The sequence below is a fragment of the Danio aesculapii genome, chromosome 25 (genome assembly GCF_903798145.1).
Source record: "Danio aesculapii chromosome 25, fDanAes4.1, whole genome shotgun sequence".
Taxonomy (NCBI): domain Eukaryota; kingdom Metazoa; phylum Chordata; class Actinopteri; order Cypriniformes; family Danionidae; genus Danio; species Danio aesculapii.
This window is the reverse complement of record NC_079459.1, coordinates 20,716,331-20,728,335: the sequence shown is the minus strand read 5'-3', so window position 1 is coordinate 20,728,335 and position 12,005 is coordinate 20,716,331. Positions and strand designations below refer to the sequence as shown.

The window sequence follows — 12,005 nt, the reverse complement described above, 5'->3', positions numbered from 1 at the left end:
ACGGCTTTGATTGAAACTAGCTGAAATAAAACATAAGACTTTCTTCAGAAGAAAAAATATTATCGGACATACTGTGAAAATTTTCGTGCTCTGTTAAACATCATTTGGGAAATATTTTAAAGAGAAAAAAAATTCAAAGGTGGGTAATAATTCTGACTTCAACTGAATGTTTAACGGAAGGGAGATTTTTTTCAGCACATTTCTAAACATAATAGTTTTAATAACTTATTTCTAATAACTGATTTATTTTATCTTTGTCATGATGACAGTAAACAATATTTTACTAGATATTTTTCAAGACACTAGATTTCAGCTTTAAGTGCAATTTAATTTTGCTTAAGAGGGCTAATAATTTTGACTATAAAATGTTTTAAAAAAATTCAAAACTGCTTTTATTCTAGGCGAAATAAAACAAAGAAGACTTTCTCCAGAAGAAAAAATATTATAGGAAATACTGTGAAAATTGTTGTTGCTCTGTTAAAAATAATTTGGGAAATATATTTAGAAGAGGGCTAATAATTTTGACTTCAACAGTATGTTCTGTTTTAAAACTTAATATGACAACTCATAAAAAGTACCAAAGTTTTCATTATAATAAAACATTTTATGACTTTTGATGTCATATAAACCTTTATAAGTCACTTTTAAATTATATTTAAGTACATATACCTTATATGAATCACTGAATCTTTTTTTGCTATATTGTGTTTGAGAAAACCTTTAAGCAACATTTTGAATCGATTATACTTTAATAATATTACTGAAATGTAAAAATGTTTATTTATTTTTTGTTACTGGACACAGTCCTTAGGTTAATTTTTAACGCGCAGTTGATATTGTAAGAAAGCCCTTCACCTGTCAGGTTATATTTGTAACAGACACACACACACATCTGATATGACGTTTCTTGTACCCAAACTAATTTAGTCATTTTTAAACATCCTTGACAACATGTTGTATAGTCCATGTTTGTCCTGTGCATGTTTGCAGAATGAGAGCATAATTGGAGTTCTGCCCTTGGCCGATCTCAAGACATCGCTTTGTATTTCTGTTTCTTATTGCATTTCCCTAAATGTGTAAAAAAACAAAAAATGTCATTTTCACTCATCATATCAATGCACATGTTACAATTATGTTAATATATGTGTCAACAGTGAATTACCACACACTTATTTAATGGAAAGTTCACCTAAAAATCAAAATCAAGTGGTTGAAATTGAAATTTGTAGGAAATTTCTATTTAAAGAGCCCATATTATACATGAAATAGGGTCATATTTAGGTTGTAAGGGTCTCCAACAACAGTCTAATATGCATGCAAGGTCATAAAACACTTTTATGGTCTTATAATCTGCATTTATTTTTACCTAATTATCCCAACGACTCCCATATGAATCGTTCAGCGATTCATTTGTTCCCAACCCCCTCCTCAGCGCGAAGCTAATCTGCGCTGATTGGACCGATGACAGCCTGCTGCGATTGGTCGACAGTGACAGGCTTCAGCACGAGAGTGAAATGCCCAGCTGGTAATCAACTATATAAAAGTAGTCACAGTGCATACACGCTTCATAGTGTAAGGCTTTTTTCACACACACACACACACACACACACACACACACACACACACACACACACACACACACACAACCCTCCTCAGAAGAACTGGGGGAAGCGACGCGAGTCTCTCTCTCTCTCTCTCTCTCACACACACACAACGCTCCTCAGAAGAACTAGGGAAAGCGACGCGAGTCTCTCTCTCTCTCTCTCTCTCTCTCTCTCTCTCACACACACACACAACGCTCCTCAGAAAAACTAGGGAAAGCGACGCGAGTCTCTCTCTCTCTCTCTCTCTCTCTCTCTCTCTCTCTCTCTCTCACACACACACACACACAACGCTCCTCAGAAGAACTAGGGAAAGCCACGCGAGTCTCTCTCTCACACACACACACACACACACACACACACACACACACACAACGCTCCTCAGAAGAACTAGGGAAAGCCACGCGAGTCTCTCTCTCACACACACACACACACAACGCTCCTCAGAAAAACTAGGGAAAGCGACGCGAGTCTCTCTCTCTCTCTCTCTCTCTCTCTCTCTCTCTCTCTCTCTCTCTCTCACACACACACACACACACACACACACACACAGCTAGCTTACGATCGCCATAGCAACGACATACGGCAGTGGAATGCGAGCTCACAAAAGCTTTTAACGTTAAATCCGTAAACAAAGCGGCACGCGTGGCGTTTTTAACGTGGCTTACATGTGATAAGAGAATATAAAGAGTAACCGCGTCTACTGTACCAGGTTAACAAGTAACAAAACACAATAAATACATAATTTGCAAGCTAGAGTAAACGAGGCAACAATTTTAATCGCACTTACTTACACTAGTGAATAAACCTCAACCACTGACTCTTCACAGTTTCATCTTTGGGTAGAGACTGTCAATATTATCCATCTGAGCACAGCGTGACTTCATTGGACCGGCGGCGTCTGTGTGTGGGTGTCTAGTGTTTTTTCTGTGTTAGTGGGCGGGCTGCAGGTTTCAAATCTCCCTGGTTTGCGCGCGTAACTACTGGCGAGGCTTGTGTTTCGTGGCTGCGTCATCGCGAAACACCTAATAACTCGTTATCAAGACGACTCGTTTGAAGCACTATGAGTCGACTCTTTTATAGATGAATCAACAGTTTTAAACACTGTGCACTTTCAGATTTAAGCCTTAGCTGGATATTTCACTTCCCTTAGAGCTGTGGTACACACTACATGGAAGGGCATTTTCAAAAACCCATAATATGGGCTCTTTAAATACTTTCTAATCAACTACACACTCCAAGATGGTACCATAAGTACTATACATAACATAAAAAAATTCTTATAACTGTGAATTATAGCAAAATTTTGACTCCTCAAAGTTTGTTTATATATATATATATATATATATATATATATATATATATATATATATATATATATATATATATATATATATATATATATATATATATATAGGAAATAATATTTTATATAATTATATAAACATAGTTTTCTACACATGAGAACCATACCTGAGTGAAGTCCCAGTAAATACCCAATCCTTTCTCCTTGGCATTCTTACAGTTATGTAAAGTTGGCGTACTTCCACTACCAGGATCCATTAAACAACGGTTAGAGTTATAAGTGTGAGATTTAATGCCACCAATGTAGATCTCTCCATTAAGTCTGTAGTAACAATGCTGTGGAAGAAGTTGAAATGAATAATGTCGTTTGGATGTTACTCAAAGCAAAATACTGTTCTTTTACAGTATATACAGTATACCTGAGGGCTGTAGTAATGACATCCATAGAGAATAGGCACACTTCCAGGAACAGGTCCTTGATCAATGCAATGGTTTTCAAACAGATCATTCTTCAACTGTCATGAAAAATAAACAGCAGCCATTCATAGATAGTTCATGGTTTAGATGGAACAGGCTTTTATCTAATTAAACTACAGAGTTTGTAGGTAAAAAGAGATGTTTTAAGACCAGGAACTGATATTATAAAGCTATTTTGTGGTGGAAGCAAGACTGGGATTGTTCACAACCAGAGGTGGAATAAGTACTGAAAACTCATGCTCAAGTAAAAGTGCCATTACTTGGCAAAAAATAGTTTTGCAAGCAGTGTAAAAGTATCATTTCTTACAAGTACTCAAGAGTAGTGAATATTACATTGTGAAAATTATTCCACCTTAAATTATTCCACCTTAAATTAAAACTGTAGAATAGATCAGTATTATTTTAAGAGTGTTTCTAAGTGTAAGTTAATTATATGCCAATCATGGGCTATAAATTTAAAACGTAAAATTTAAAACACATTACATTAAAATATGCTGTGATATTAAGCTGACCGAAAGCAGGTTGGCACATTTCATGCCAAGCAAAATCTGTGTAAGGGGCAAATTCTAGCTGTGATGATGCTAACACTTTATTCACTTTGAACCCTGAAAAAGCTAAATGCAGCACTGACAGAATGCATACTATTTGTGCATGTGTTTGACAGCATAATATTCTGTAGTGCATTTAAGGCTATTTGAGGATTTCAGTCATCTTTCAGTCATCTTCTTATTAGTGAAATGCAGTCTAAACAGTCTCTCAGTCAATGTGTGTAACGATTTTGCGCCTTGTTGGACAGTTTACTGCATTGATAAAGTGTCTGTGTCTTGAGGTTGATCTATCTGATGCAATTTTTCCATGTACAGTTTAATTGGATGAATCATGGGACTAATTATTTAACTCTTTTCCCATAGACAATTTTTTTACAATTACCGTAGACAAAAAACTAAGTGACTGCGAGTTAAAAGAAAGTAGTGCGTTAAAAGTACAGCTACAGCACTAAAACTGTACTCAAGTAAAAGTAAAAGTAAACATTTTTTTAAAACTATACTTCATAAAAGTACAATTCCAGGAACAACCTACTTAATTACATACGTTAATTAAGTTACCCATGTCCAATAATTCATAGTCGTTTTCCCTTTATTTACATTTTAACATTGTGTTATGAGGACTTGATATCTGTGCGACAACTGTTGATGTTAATCTAAATGCTATATCGAACAATGTTACTTTTATTGGCATTTTAAGTAGTATGAAACAATATACTGTACAAGAAATTAATTAATTAATTTCTTGTACAGTATATTGTTTTCATTTCTTGTACAGTATATTGAATTCATTAATTCATTTTCCTGCGGCTTAGTTTCTGATTTATCAGAGGTTGCCACAGCAGAATGAACTGCCAACTATTCCTGCATATGTTTTGCGCAGCGGATGCCCTTCCGGCCGCAACACAGTATTGGGAAACACCCATACACACTCATTCTTGCACACTCATGCACACTACTGCCAATTTAGTCAATCCAATTCACCTATAGCGCATGTCTGTGGACTGTGGGGAAAACTGGAGCACCCAGAGGAAATCCACGCGAACATGGGGAGAACATACAAACTTCACACAGAATTGCCAGCTGGCCTAGCCGGAAATCAAACCAACGACCTTCATGCTGTGAGGTGTCAGTGCTAACCACTGAGCCACCGTGCCACCCTGTATAGGAAATTACTGTATATATTTAGAAACAAATCTGTAAAATAACAGAAAAGATTACTGGTTATTGTACTGTAATTTACATGACTAACCCAGTCAAACTATGATTTAAAACTACAAAAAATGTTAATAAAAGTAACATTGTCGTCATCAAAGGATGTTGGAGAAGAGATCAGAGTTCCCATGACTCCCGATCAATTAATCAAGGAATTACATGAAAGGTTGTTTATCAAAACTATAATAGGGAAGCCAAAGGAAAGTGAATGAGAGAGTATAATAGGGAAACATTAACTCTGCTTTGGAAGGAAATTGTGTTCATCTGAAGACTTTGAGTATCTGCTGCTTACCGCACCATAACCCATTATGTCAGTCCATCTGTCAAGCTGAGGATATACGTTTTCCAGATACCATTTGAAGGGTTTACATTTGAGTCTCTCCCGTAACTGTTTTCTTTCAGTCACATCGCCAATATCAATCCCATGATCCTTTAGGAAACAATTGTTTAATCAGAATGCTAATAAAATAGTCATAAACAACGCTGTTAATATTAATCTTATCTCAAGCTAACCTTGAGGCGATGTTTACAGTTACCTTCAGAGGGAGATTCCAGGCAATATTCACATTGGATTTATATTCATCCATCCAGATTTCAGCCACTCTCAGTGCATTTCGGATCATGGGTTTCCTGAGATCTGGCGAATAAGGCTTATGTGCTCTTTCAATGTGCGCAATCTTTGAACACGGCACCACTTCAACACTCCCACCACAGAGCCAGACCTGATTTAGTCATTTATAGATATTGATCAAACTCAAGCACTTTTCACATACACTCTTCTGCCAAAAGTTGACACATCAGTCTTTACATTCACATGAAATTTAATGGTATCCCAATCTTAATCCCTATGGTTTAATTTTGAGTTGGTCCACCCTATAGCTTCAACTCTCCTGGGAAGGCTTTCCACAATGTTTAGAAGTACATTTAAGCACAGAAGCACATTCGTGAGGTCACACTGATGTTGGGTGAAACTGCTGTCTCCTTTCTAATTTAAACCAAAGGTGCTCAGTTGGGTCAGTCTAATTTAATCATGCTCACACATGTCTTACAATTTATATTGTTCTCTCATAAATTGTGTTGTTTGCTTAGATTTGTCACTTCAGATTTAGTTTTCATCAGAGTGCTCCCTTTCACTGACCACCGATGGCGATTCTACATTCAACTAAATCAGGCAAACTTCCTCAATCATGAGCCAGACCAAAGGCGACTCGTGGAACACACCAATGCTCAAGCTCACATAAGCCGCCCTGACAAACAACCACACACCATAATCAGGCAAGGACCATTCTCCTGGCAACCACCAAACCCAGTCTCATCCATCAGATTGGTAGAGAATGCGTGACTGGTCACTCCAGAGAACATGTCACCACTGCTCTAGAGTCCAGTGGTTTTATACCACTGCACCCGTTTTTTCATTGAACTTGGTGAAGCAAGGGCTGGCCTGGAAACCATTCCATGAAACTGTACTCTACTGACTGTTCTTGAGCTAATCTGAAAACTACATGAAGTTTGGAGCTCTGTATCTATCGACTCTACAGAAAGTTGGTGACTTCTGTGCACTTATCAGCTCAGCATGCACTGGCCCTGCTTTGGGATTTTATGTGGACTACAACTTCATGGCTGAATTGCTGTCGTTCCCAATTGCTTTCACTTTTTTATAAAACCACCAACAGTTGACCGTAAATTATTTAATAGTGAGAACAAATGGACTCATTGCAAAGGCTGCAACATATCAAGGTACCACGTTTAAATTCTGGAGAGTGTCCCATTCTTTCACAAATGTTTGTAGATGCATCTGAATGCCAAGGTGCTTGAATCTTTACACACATAGCCACCTGAATTCAATGATGTGTCTCAAAACTTTTGGCAATATAATGTAAATGATATGTATTTTTGTGGAGTTATAACTTACACGAATTCCTAGTTCTACATTTTCACCACCATAAATTGTCATTCCTTCGTCCAAAGCTCCAATTTCTCCCAGAAACTGACGATCAGCAGCAAGAATACCCATGACTGAGGGACTCCTAAAAATTCAGGGTAAAAAATGGATGTTTTACTTGAATTATGAATCATAAACAACAATATGAAGCTTATTTATTAAAACAAAACTGTTGACCGTTTGTAAAATACAGCTGTTAGTTAGAAACTGTCACTCAAATGATTTGTTTAAAACAGACTTATTTATTAGCACCATTGTGTTGGTCATAAACTTGCTAAGGATATTCAAGTTAAGCGCCAAAACAGCATTTTACTCTTAAAATGTAAAAATCTAACTGTAAGAGTATTTAAAATGAACTACAAAAACCAAAACGGTCCAAAAAGGTGAAAAGGTTGTGCCACTTACTTCCCTGGTTCTGAGGGGTCTTTGAGTTTGTACCATTCTGGCCGAAAGGACTCATACATGCACCAAAGGTTCCAGTCAAATGCATGAGCAGCAGTACTTAATAATCTCCAGTGTGTCAAAAAGCACTTTGTCAAACACTGGTGACAACACAACTGTCCTGTCTGCTTTGATTCGTGCAAGAAGTGGCTCTGCCCTACAAAGCAGTGAAATGGTTAGCTAACACACTTAGCTACAGTAAGATTGCACTAATAAATGATTAATTAGTGAATTATTGCTCAAGCGATTGTATCGTATGACTCATAAAGAACTTAACCATTCATTAATGATCATCAAAGCAGCAAACAATCAGCGATAACAGTCTGAAGGGCATCAGCTATGTTTATCGAGAAGAAAAAAACTACTTATTTAGCAAATATATATATATATATATATATATATATATATATATATATATATATATATATATATATATATATATATATATATATATATATATATAAAATTACCATTCTTTATGAACTTCAATGTGGGCATCCAGAATAGCAACCACTCCACCTGTGGCAGCTTCCCAGCCTGACATTCTTGCCTTGGCGAGCCCCATTTGCTTTTTGTGTTGCACTTTCTTGATTAATCCAGGTTTGCTTTTATTAAATAGATTGATATATTCATCTAAAGGCAATTGCAGGTCCTCTGCCAATGAAATGAGGAACATGTAAATATATGTAATATAAATCTGAGCAGGTACCTTGATGTTAAAAATGCAAATAGATTTTATGTCAATTGACTAACTTGATGCAAAAAGAACATCAAATTGACATCTAACATTTTGACACCAACATTAGATGTCAATTTGATGTTATTTTGACATTAAAGCAGTAAACATGCATTATAAGGAAACAAAATCCAATGTAAATATGCAATTGAAGCTTTGAGATTAATTAAACTTCTCTTATAATACTTTTGTCTCATTATTTTGCTGGTCTAAAGGTCATCAATGCAAGTCCAAAGACATGCGGTACAGGTGAATTGGGTAAGCTAAATTGTCTGTAGTGTATGTGTGTGAATGAGTGTGTATGAATGTTTGCCAGTGATGGGTTGCAGCTGAAAGGGCATCGGCTGCGTAAAAAAACTTATGCTGGATAAGTTGTCGGTTCATTTCGCTGTGGCGACCCCAGATTAATAAAGGGACTAAGCCTAAAAGAAAATGAATGAATGAATAAATGGCAGGTTCTGTCACGTTTTAAGGTCTCCTTGAAACATTTCCGTTGTGTTCCAAGCTATTTGAAATTGTTGTAAGAAAATGCATCGCGTTTTATTAATTTGTTTGCGTTGTGAGAAATGCAGTGCGTCTTTTAAAAATGTGTTTGCATTGTGTCGATTTGCAGCACATGTGCTGTCAAACAGATGAAGAGCTTTTCTCAATTTGCTGGCATTTTTTGTAATTGCATGTGCTTTCTTAAATTGCAGCAAGTTAGCCTCTCTCAGCCACCGTAGTATTCACAATTAAAATAAGATTACTTTTCTTTATGAACCTCAGATTTATGCATAACACAACTAAACTATTTAAAGAAAACTAAAAATACAGTTGAAAATATTTTATTTGAAAGTATATTGTCTTATTTTTACTGCTTGAATAAATAAAATGTAACAAACACTTTAAGTTAAACTCACCATTGGAGCTGTTGTCGTCTACCAGGACGATCTCCTTTAGCAGATGAGCAGGAGTTTTGTCAATGATGCTCTGAATGGCTCTTTTAATGACTGACAGAGCCTCATTCAGATAAATCAGAATCACACTAATGCTTGGCAAATCTTTGGGGTAGATCTTCAGAGAACATCTGCAAATATACAAAGTTTTTAAAATACATGTTACCACATATTTTTAAAAAGATTGATAATAAGAAAAGTCACTCAAGCACATAATCAGTATAAAATGTTGGGTAAGTTACTTAAAAAAGTGATTAATTACAATTGTACCTAAATTACCTTACTAATTATTATGTCTGAAAAATAACTAGTTACTCAATAAGTAATTTAATTACATGGCTAAAAACTACTCCACATAATTCTCAATACACAGACAAAGGAAATTAAACTCTTAATTCTTTAAATTTGAGTTAAACATGACCTTTTAATTTTGTTTTTAAAAGATTAACACTTAAAATGTAAACAATCTATGTATCAAAACATAAAATGTTTATGTTGAAAATGACACTATATTTCATACATAAATTGGCAAACATGGCATAAATATGCCATAAATTTAAATGCCATTGGCTCTTTCTTAACAATGTGCAGTTGTGAGTTAATTGTTATTTAGTTGAAAAATGGTGTACAGTTGAAGTCAGAATTAATAGCCCCCTGTTTATTTTTTCCCCAATTTCTGTTTAACAAAGAGAAGTTTTTGAACACATTTCTAAACATAATACTTTTAATAACTCATCTCTAATAGCTGATTTCTTTTATTTTTGCCATGATGACAGTAAATAAAATTTGACTAGATATTTTTCAAGACACTTCTATACAGCTTAAAGTGTCATTTAAAGGCTTAACTAGGTTAATTAGGTTAACTAGGCAGGTTAGAGTAATTAGGCAAGTTATTGTATAACGATGGTTTGTTCTGTAGACTATCGAAAAAATATAGCTTGAAGAGGCTAATAATTTTGACCTTAATATGGTTTTTAAAAAGTTAAAAACTGCTTTTATTCTAGCTGAAATAAAACAATTAAGATTCTCCAGAAGAAAAAATATTATCAGACACACTGTGAAGATATCCTTGCTCTGTTAAACATCATTAGGGAAATAAGAAGGCTAGGGGTATTAATTCTGACTTCATCTGTATATATATTATTATATTATATTGTTGTGAACTAATTTCTCAATTAAAATTTTTTTCTTAATTAAGCATGCAGTTGTCGTGATAAATGATGAATGTTCTTTAGTTTAAAAAAAGGAGAATTCTGCAGAATATATATTACTCTGCTTCTCTGAATTGATTAATACAGAACTGCTGATTTTTTTGTATTTTAGGCAAATATATTATAATTAATTGTAATTAAATTCCCTAAGCATTAAACATAACCCTTATACTTCTGCTTTTTCAGCAGAAAAGTAGTTTAATTTCACTAACTAAAGTTACTTTGTTAGTAATTTACACCCATTGCTGTCAGCATAACATTTCTAAAGTGTTGTATGACATGGAAGACTGGTAATTTACATTTGACTTAACAGGACTAAATTATGGAAGCTTGTGTCTGTCACAAAATGAATCGAAATAATTAATTGGTAATTTCATCAGTTGTACATTTAACAGTTTTTTATTAATATTTTAACTCACAATTAAGAGTTTATTTGTCTTTCTCTCAATTCATTTAATAATTGCTGGGGGAAAAATGAATTGTCAGATGAAAAGTCACAAATACATAACTTTAAATCTCCTGGTGCAAATGGGCTTCAATATTAAATAACATTTTAAGCTAAATAAATGTTATTAATGCAGTTACCTGGGGTCTCGAGTATCAGGGATCGTTCTGTTCAATGGTAATCTGTTACTGAGGAAAACATTGTATCCAAACTCCTTAAACTGTTTTTCTGCTTCCATCTGTTCCTCCTCTGTCAGTTCGGCTCCCCAGGTCTTAAAAAGAGCTGAATTTGGATACAACTTTTTCACCTCAGTTTTCTTTGTATCTTTCTGCTTTACGATCACCTCATCGACTTCTATGAATTGAGCTGAAAAATAAATGTTGATTACAAATACTACATTTTTATCAGTCTGATAAAGTTCTCAAAATATAAACTCACCTATTTTTTGAACTTGATCTTCTATTCTCTTCAGTCTTTGAAGAACTTCCAGATCTTTCGGCTTTTTTGACTTGCTTTCATTGCTTTCCTCCGGTCTGATGAATGACAAGTACACAAAACTGTAAACTATGATACCAATAACTAACACACCGACTCTTGCACCGATTCTCATTTTCAGTAAAGATCCTTGCAGTCGTAATTAATAGAAGAAATCTTTATGAATTACACAGATGTCTTTCCATGAAGTTGTCTGTCAACAAAGGTGTTCGCTTTACCTAAGAAGTGTCTGATATAAAATAAGGGAGTGGTTAAAGTAATTGCTTATTTTATAAGATGATGAAGTCAAAGTTCCTGCAGAGAAATAAACGGTAACACTTTACAATAAGGTCGTGTTAGTTAATGTTGCGTTTAGGAACAAAAATGTTCAAACAATGAACAATACATCTACTACAGTATTTATTAATGGTTTTTAATGTTAGTTTATGATATTACAGTTGTTCATTGTTAAATGCATAATTTGAATGGTTTAGAGTAATGGTTGATTTTTATAATTGCCTATAATCTATTCGTATACTTTTATTTATGTATTTATTTATTGTTTGTTTGTTTGTTGTATTGTTTATCTGTTAGAACTCATATTAAACTGCTACCAACAGCAAGTGACAGAATTCCTTTCCTTCATTACAATTACAACAAATAACTCCTGCAAGTCCT

The 12,005-nt window shown here is 34.7% G+C and overlaps 1 pseudogene; it reads right to left on the bottom strand.

The window, feature by feature from the left end:
• Window positions 1–933: 933 nt before the first annotated feature.
• On the bottom strand, window positions 934–11,463 carry LOC130219422 (probable polypeptide N-acetylgalactosaminyltransferase 8; annotated as a pseudogene).
• Between the last annotated feature and the right edge of the window lie 542 nt (window positions 11,464–12,005).